Source organism: Magnolia sinica, chromosome 19 (genome assembly GCF_029962835.1).
Source record: "Magnolia sinica isolate HGM2019 chromosome 19, MsV1, whole genome shotgun sequence".
Lineage (NCBI taxonomy): Eukaryota > Viridiplantae > Streptophyta > Magnoliopsida > Magnoliales > Magnoliaceae > Magnolia > Magnolia sinica.
Genome location: NC_080591.1, coordinates 56,693,049 through 56,699,822, shown reverse-complemented (window position 1 = coordinate 56,699,822; position 6,774 = coordinate 56,693,049). Strand labels below are relative to the sequence as shown.

General features: G+C 35.5%; 1 non-coding gene across 1 annotated transcript; it reads left to right on the top strand.

The window, feature by feature from the left end:
• Positions 1–5,413: 5,413 nt before the first annotated feature.
• LOC131235750 (small nucleolar RNA R71) lies at positions 5,414–5,520 on the top strand. Its single transcript, XR_009166272.1, has one exon. It is a non-coding gene; the product is annotated as a small nucleolar RNA R71 (small nucleolar RNA).
• Positions 5,521–6,774: the final 1,254 nt, after the last annotated feature.

Sequence of the window (6,774 nt, the reverse complement as noted above, 5' to 3'; positions counted from 1 at the left end):
GATGACATTTTTGAGGAACTGGATTCTGACTCAACAAATGATCCAGATTTTGAACCATCTGATGTTGATGCTCATCTGAGTGCATTAGAGGATAAAGTTGAGAATATAAATGTAAAGATGAAAAACATGTCTGTTGCTCATGATTTACAATTCAAGTACATGCGCAAATATCTTAGGCGATTGAACAAAGGCATGCACCAACTTGATCCCTCTATTCCTGCTCCGTCATCTGGTTTTGGTTCTGACTAGTTTATATGAGACTTCTGGTCTGTAATAACTTTATAACTTAGCACTTGGTTGACTGATTTTAAGTTGGATACTATCTATGTTTTATGCTGGATATTTATTCTATGTGAAGCTATGCTGAGTATCTCTATCATTGTTTTGCTATACTCTCATAACTCCTCATGTTTACTCTCATATTCCCTTTATTTAGTTCTCCTTTATTGTTGTTTTCTTTGTCATATTGTGACAAAAAGGGGGAGAATGGTTTATTCTTAACGATGTGATTGTGAGAGGAGTAGCATTGGTTATGTTACTCAGGGGGAGTATGTTTGAACTAGTTGAATGAAACTGGTTGAATGTTGAATGTTGAATATTGAATATTGATTTGCAGGTAAGCCAGTTGATATGACCTGGTTTATAACTCTTTAACCAGTTGTTTTACTTTCTGTTTATCTTGGATATGTGTTTTGTCACTAATTTGACAAAGGGGGAGATTGTAAGTGCTATAGTTTATATCCCTGTTTGTTGTCAAATTTGTGGTGCCAAAATCACTGTTATATATAACTTGCATAAGTGAAGCTTTCTCAAGGATCAACATTCATAAACAAGCTAAGCTCACAAGTACAAGGATCAATCTTGAATGCAAGAACTGCTCACAAGACAAGACTCAAGCTGCAAGACTTTAAGAAGAGTACAAGGCAGTTTGTAAAGAACTCATGACACTTTCAAGATTGAGCTACATCAAGGTTTCAAGATTGAACTACATCAAGACTTCAAGGTCACTAGTTCCTAATGTTTCAATGTCCTTACTTCATGGTTGAGGTTTGACTGACCTTAGGTTGACCTTAGAAGTAGGTCACTTTGGATACATAAATCGAATGTTTATTTTATATAAGTTTGGTCTGTTCTTCGACTAGTCCTAGGCCTTCTTCGACTAGTCCTAGAGTTGCTTCGACCAGTCTAAGAAATTCCTCGATCAGTCATGAGTTTGTTACAAATTTCGGATAAAATCTGTTAGGCTTCGACTAGTCCAGGAATCTGTTCAACTAGTTATTTGTTTTCGATCGCATCTTCGACTAGTCGAAAATCTTCGACTCAAAATCCAAATGATGTTTTTCGAGTTCTTCGACTCGAAGGAAACCTTCGACGATCGAAGGTGACTCGACGACGATCGAAGGAGACCTTCGACCAGTCGTAGAACGGTCAAAGCTTATCGCGCCTGATTTTTCAAATATCTGTTATTGCTTCGACTAGTCGAAGAGCTCCCTAGACCAGTCGAAGACGCGATCTGCTCACCTATAAATAGTGCACGAATCTCAGAAGAAATCATCGAATTAATTAATCCATTCAATCCAATCTTCGTCGAACTTCTGAGAGATAATTCTGTGCTCCATCTAAGCTAAGTGTGCTTATTTAATATTCTCTCTCCTTAGCTTTATTTAATTGATTTTATTTCTGCTATTCCAATCTAATTTGATAAGAGGAATTGTTATTCCCTTTCTTTGGAATCAAAATCAATTAAGGCAAGCCCTATTTGGTTTAATTTAAAATCTATTAGAATTAGAACCATTGTAATTAAGTACTGGACATTAAACTTGGACATTCAATCATCTACTCTGATTTAGTTCTACCAGGTTGCTACAACGAAGGAGATAATCAGGTATTTTACATTTAATTGTAAATTCCTTTCTGTTTTGGTTTCTTTCAAGATTTGCCAGAAAAATCTTGTTGTATTGGTTATCTGAGGAGAGCCAGGAAAACTCAGAAGTGGGGTTTTTTAATTGTGTAAGCCCACAGACAAAGACACAATTGTAAAGGTTTTGGGTGAACCTGGGAAAACCTATTTTGTTAGTGAACGCTAATATCCCCTGTGTGAGGATATTAGGAGTGGAGTAGCATTCTGTGTGGCTATTGTTTAACAGTTGGTGAACACACAGGCGAACCACTATAATCCCTCGTGTTGTGGTTGAATGATTTATACTTCTGATCTTTAATTATTCTTTTGTGGGATGTATGTATGGTGGTGAATGTTGTAATCATTTAATTCAAGCATTGTGAGAATTTTGTAATAGTTTAGAATTTATTTTCTGCTATTCCTTTATCAGCTTGATATTCAATTTCCTTTAAAAGTTGTTTCAGCAAGGTTGCCCTGCCATTTTTATGGTGTATGGCTGTCCCTAGAACAATACATTTGTGATTACAATTTATTTCAATTCAGTTTGTATTTATTTCTGTATTCCTCTTTGGTTTGAGATTTGATACAAAGATCTTTCTAGAAATAAGGTTGTCCTACCATAAACTCTGGTTTTTGGTGTAAGGTTGTCCTTAGAACAACATTTGTATCAACCTCTCAAGATCTGAATTTTGAGGTTATTTTACTTTTTTGCATTGTGATTTATTTTGGCTATCATATTCTTTTTAATTCCGCTGTTATAAGTTTTATTTGGCATTGTCCTATTCACACCCCCCCCCCCCTCTAGGACATATAGCTAGGCCTTTTCAGTGTAGATGTTCATGTAAAGTTTGTGGTTGGTTTAATACATTCCTATGAACTTCATTCTCATCCTCAAGATGAGGATTGCGTTGATTTTCTCTGTTTTGGATATTAGTTGGATCTGACAGATTTGGATTTATATTATCAACTGGGTCTGCTATGGAATCCAAGTGGTGTTGACTGCATCTCCTAAATGAATGATCAAGGCTTGAGACTAGTCCACCTTCGGAGGAGAGTCGATTGTTTTGATCCCTACTCCAACGGGACATAAACTATTCACACCACACAACAAAAATCACAAAATAGCATGTATGATACTTAGAGTAAAAACAAAAACTTATTCAGTAACCCAGGCGGCAAAGCCGACCATAAGGGTTCAAACCACAAAGCAAAATAAATTAAAAGAAAGTAAAATTAATGTAAACAATTAAACTATACTAATCTGAAAAGTAGATTCAGCGGATGATCTTTGTGATTAAACAGCAACTATAGGACAATCATAGCACTTGGGTGATAAAATCCCAAGCAGGAGCAACCTTATATCATAGTTAGTGCTTGAAAGACCCAATTGAATTTACTTTCAAAGTAAAACAGAAAATCTACAGAAAATTTGGAGGTTTTAGAAAAGAACTTACCTTAGCTATCTTGCACAGATCTAATCTATCTCCATCTCTACCCAGCAACGGCGCCAAAAACTTGTTTACTTGCCTCCCACAGGGAGATGGTTTAGGAGAATGACAAATCAAATGCAAAACTAACAAAGTAAGGAAAATTGACCTATAAGAATTCTAATTAATGGATGCAATGATTTTGAGGGTTGTATTTTTAAATGGAATTTAAAAGCAACACCCAAGCTTCAAATTTCCACACACAGGTTAATAACCCATAAATCATGACGATTTTGATATCACAATTAGGATCCGAGCACTATGGTCGGCCCAATCGAAAAATAAAATAGTTCAAATCTTTTTAATAAATGACATGAGAGGTTAGAGAAACATGGATTTGGACCATTAACATATATTCTCAAGCACTAGTGATTTTAAGCATTCAATATCCATGAGATAATGAATCAAACAATGTAACAGGTTGTGAACATATCCCATCTAGGAAATCTAATTGATCCAGGTTAAGCCTATCCATCAATATGGATCTCACATGAGGATAAAAAACCTAAACCTAGATAATTGATAACATGCATATACCATTCATCTTATCATTAAAAATAAATAAATCAATCATAATTTATAAATCATTAAACCCATGTGTTTCCCTTCTAGCTTGGGCTAGAGAGAACTAGAAAGACATAATTAAAACAAAGAAAATAAAAAGCAAGTACATAAACAAATACAGATATAAAAAAAACTTGTAAAGAAAAATAAAAACTAAAACTATGAAACTTGAAACTTTTCTAAAAAACTAGAAAGCTCTCCAAAAAAACCCTAGATTTGCTTCAAAAAACCCTAGGTATGCTTTAAAAGTCCGTATGAAACCTCTGTTTATAGCCTAGCTCGGTTAATTTCGAAAAACAAAATCTATTTACGCAATCTGTGTAAACAACGCGTTACACTGCGCGATTTCGCTAGCACTGAAATTGGTTCGGTAGCTCCGAAGTTGTATCTAAAATTGCTGAAATTGTATGTGTAGAGTAGTTAGATAGTAGTAGGTAGCACCAAAGTTACTATCGAAATTGATTTAGGTGGCATTGAATTAAGCTTAGGTAGCACCGAATTAAGTTGTTTTCTTGCTAGACTATTTTGTGCACTTTAGGTAGCTACAGAAATTGGCTTAGGTAGTACCGAAATTGCCTGTTTTTCTACTATTTAATTTGTGCTTTTGCCAATCTTTTCTCCATCCTTTGTACTTGGTTTCTTTGGATCTTTGGTATAAGAATTCTCCGTTCTTGGTCTCCTAAGATCCATCCTTTGCCTTGGTGATTCTTGAGCACTAAATCCATGCTTTTAGCATTCTTTTCAATCTAAGCTCTCAGATTCACCTTGCAACACAAACATACATAAAACATAACATTAAGTAGTATCGTGTTTATAAAACCAAGATATAAATGAGGAAAAATATGTAATATTTGAGTCTCAACAATAAGCTCTTGAGTTTGTGTGGGATTTTGAACCAATTCCTCTTGAGGTTTCCCTTGGTTCAAAAATTGGTTAGGGATTCCTTGAGTAGCAGCAGTTTTTCCATTTCTCCAACTGAAGTTTGGATGATTTCTCCAAATTGAATTGTATGTGTTTGAAGTGAGTCCTTTGAAAGGCCTTTAGTAGTTGTTTACGTCGTTCGATTGCTTATTTAGTATTTCTTGAAAAGCAGGTATTGTTGGACAATTCTTAGTTGTATGAAGTTGCAAGCACAAATACCGCAAACAACTTCCTTAGCCTTATCCTTCTTAAATTCCATGGCCTTAAGTTTCGTTGTGAGATTGGCCACTTTAACATTTAAATCATCTTTCTCTTTCAAAAGATATATTTGCCATTCTCCTTTGATTGAGTAGGTTTAAAAGTGGTGCTAGGACTTGGGGAGATAACCCATGATTGTGCAGTTTCGACGAGTTTGTCAAAGTAATCCCACACATCATCGACATCTTTATTCATGAATTCCTCATCACACATTGTCTCGATGAATTGGCGCATAGAATATGTCAGTCCTTCATGGAAGAAACTTGTTGTGCCCCACGTTTCAAAACCATGTTGTGGGCATGAACTGACAAGATCCTTGAATCGCTCTCAACATTGAAAGAATGTTTCATCTTCCTTTTGGGTGAAGTTCATGATTGACTTTCTGATGGTGTTCGTTTTATGGTATGGGAAGAAATTCTTTATGAATTCCCTCGTCACGTCGTTCCATCTGTAAATAGATCATGGATGTAGCGAATACAACCACGTCTTAGCCTTTTCTTTTAAAGAGAAAGGAAGGAGTTTCAGCCTGATTGTGTCCTCAAACACATTGAGAAAATATAAAGTGGCTATAATCTCGTCAAACTTTTTCATGTATAGATATGGACTTTCAAATTCAAGTCCATGGAACTATGGAAGGAGTTGGATCACTCCTGGCTTGATATCCATATTTCCTATATTTTTTGAAAAAATCATACAAGAAGGTGTACTCACCCCTGCTGGTTGTAAATAGTCTCGTAAAGTATGAGGTGAAAGTGCATGATGCACCTCATTCTTATCCTGGGTTTCCTCAACTGGAGGTTGAGGTTGATTAGCAGTCATCACTTCTATTGACTCTGAGGATCTCTAGTGGTGTCTAATCTTGTGATGGATAGGCAACCCTTCGACCAATCCTCCTTCACTTAAGAGATGTTGAGTGTTATCACGGACCCACTTGGGCATGAAACACTCTGAGCCTTCAAGTTTAGAATCTAACTTAAAATCTAAGAATTGAAAACCATAGCAATTAAGAAGTAAGAGAGAGAGAGAGAGTTAAAACGAAGTTACCAGATAAGAGATGCTAGGTTAGGTTCCTACAAAACAGAGTATAAAGTTATTTTCTAAAAATAAATTCAGAAAAATTCTTAACCTAGAAACATAATAAAAAGTTAATCCTAATCTTAACTTAATTCTAAACTAATTAGATTAAGAAAAATGCAACTGTAGTCCCCGGCAACGGCTCCAAAAACTTGTTCACAACCCCAAGTGTAGGGTCACGATGTAGTAATAATCTCGGTGAGACCGATGTCGAATCCACTAATCTCGTACGGTTCTGAAAGTAACTAGAAATAGAACTAGAAGAAGATATAAATTTAAATTTGAAATATTTGGAAAGAGTAATGTTGAATAAGGTAATTGAGACTTATAAATTTAAAGGTGGGAACTAGGGTACCAAGGATCCACTTGTAACTCTTGGGATGCTACCTTACTTGATTCAAAGGATCTAATTGGAATCAGAGTCCTATCCTATCCAATTGGAAAGAGAGATGATCAAATCTCTAAACTTCTCATTTATCTAGCTTCAAAGAAAGAGAACTGTGGAGATTTGTGAGATTCCATCATAAATTCGAATAAGTTTTTTGACGTACCAAATATGATTTTGGGGTA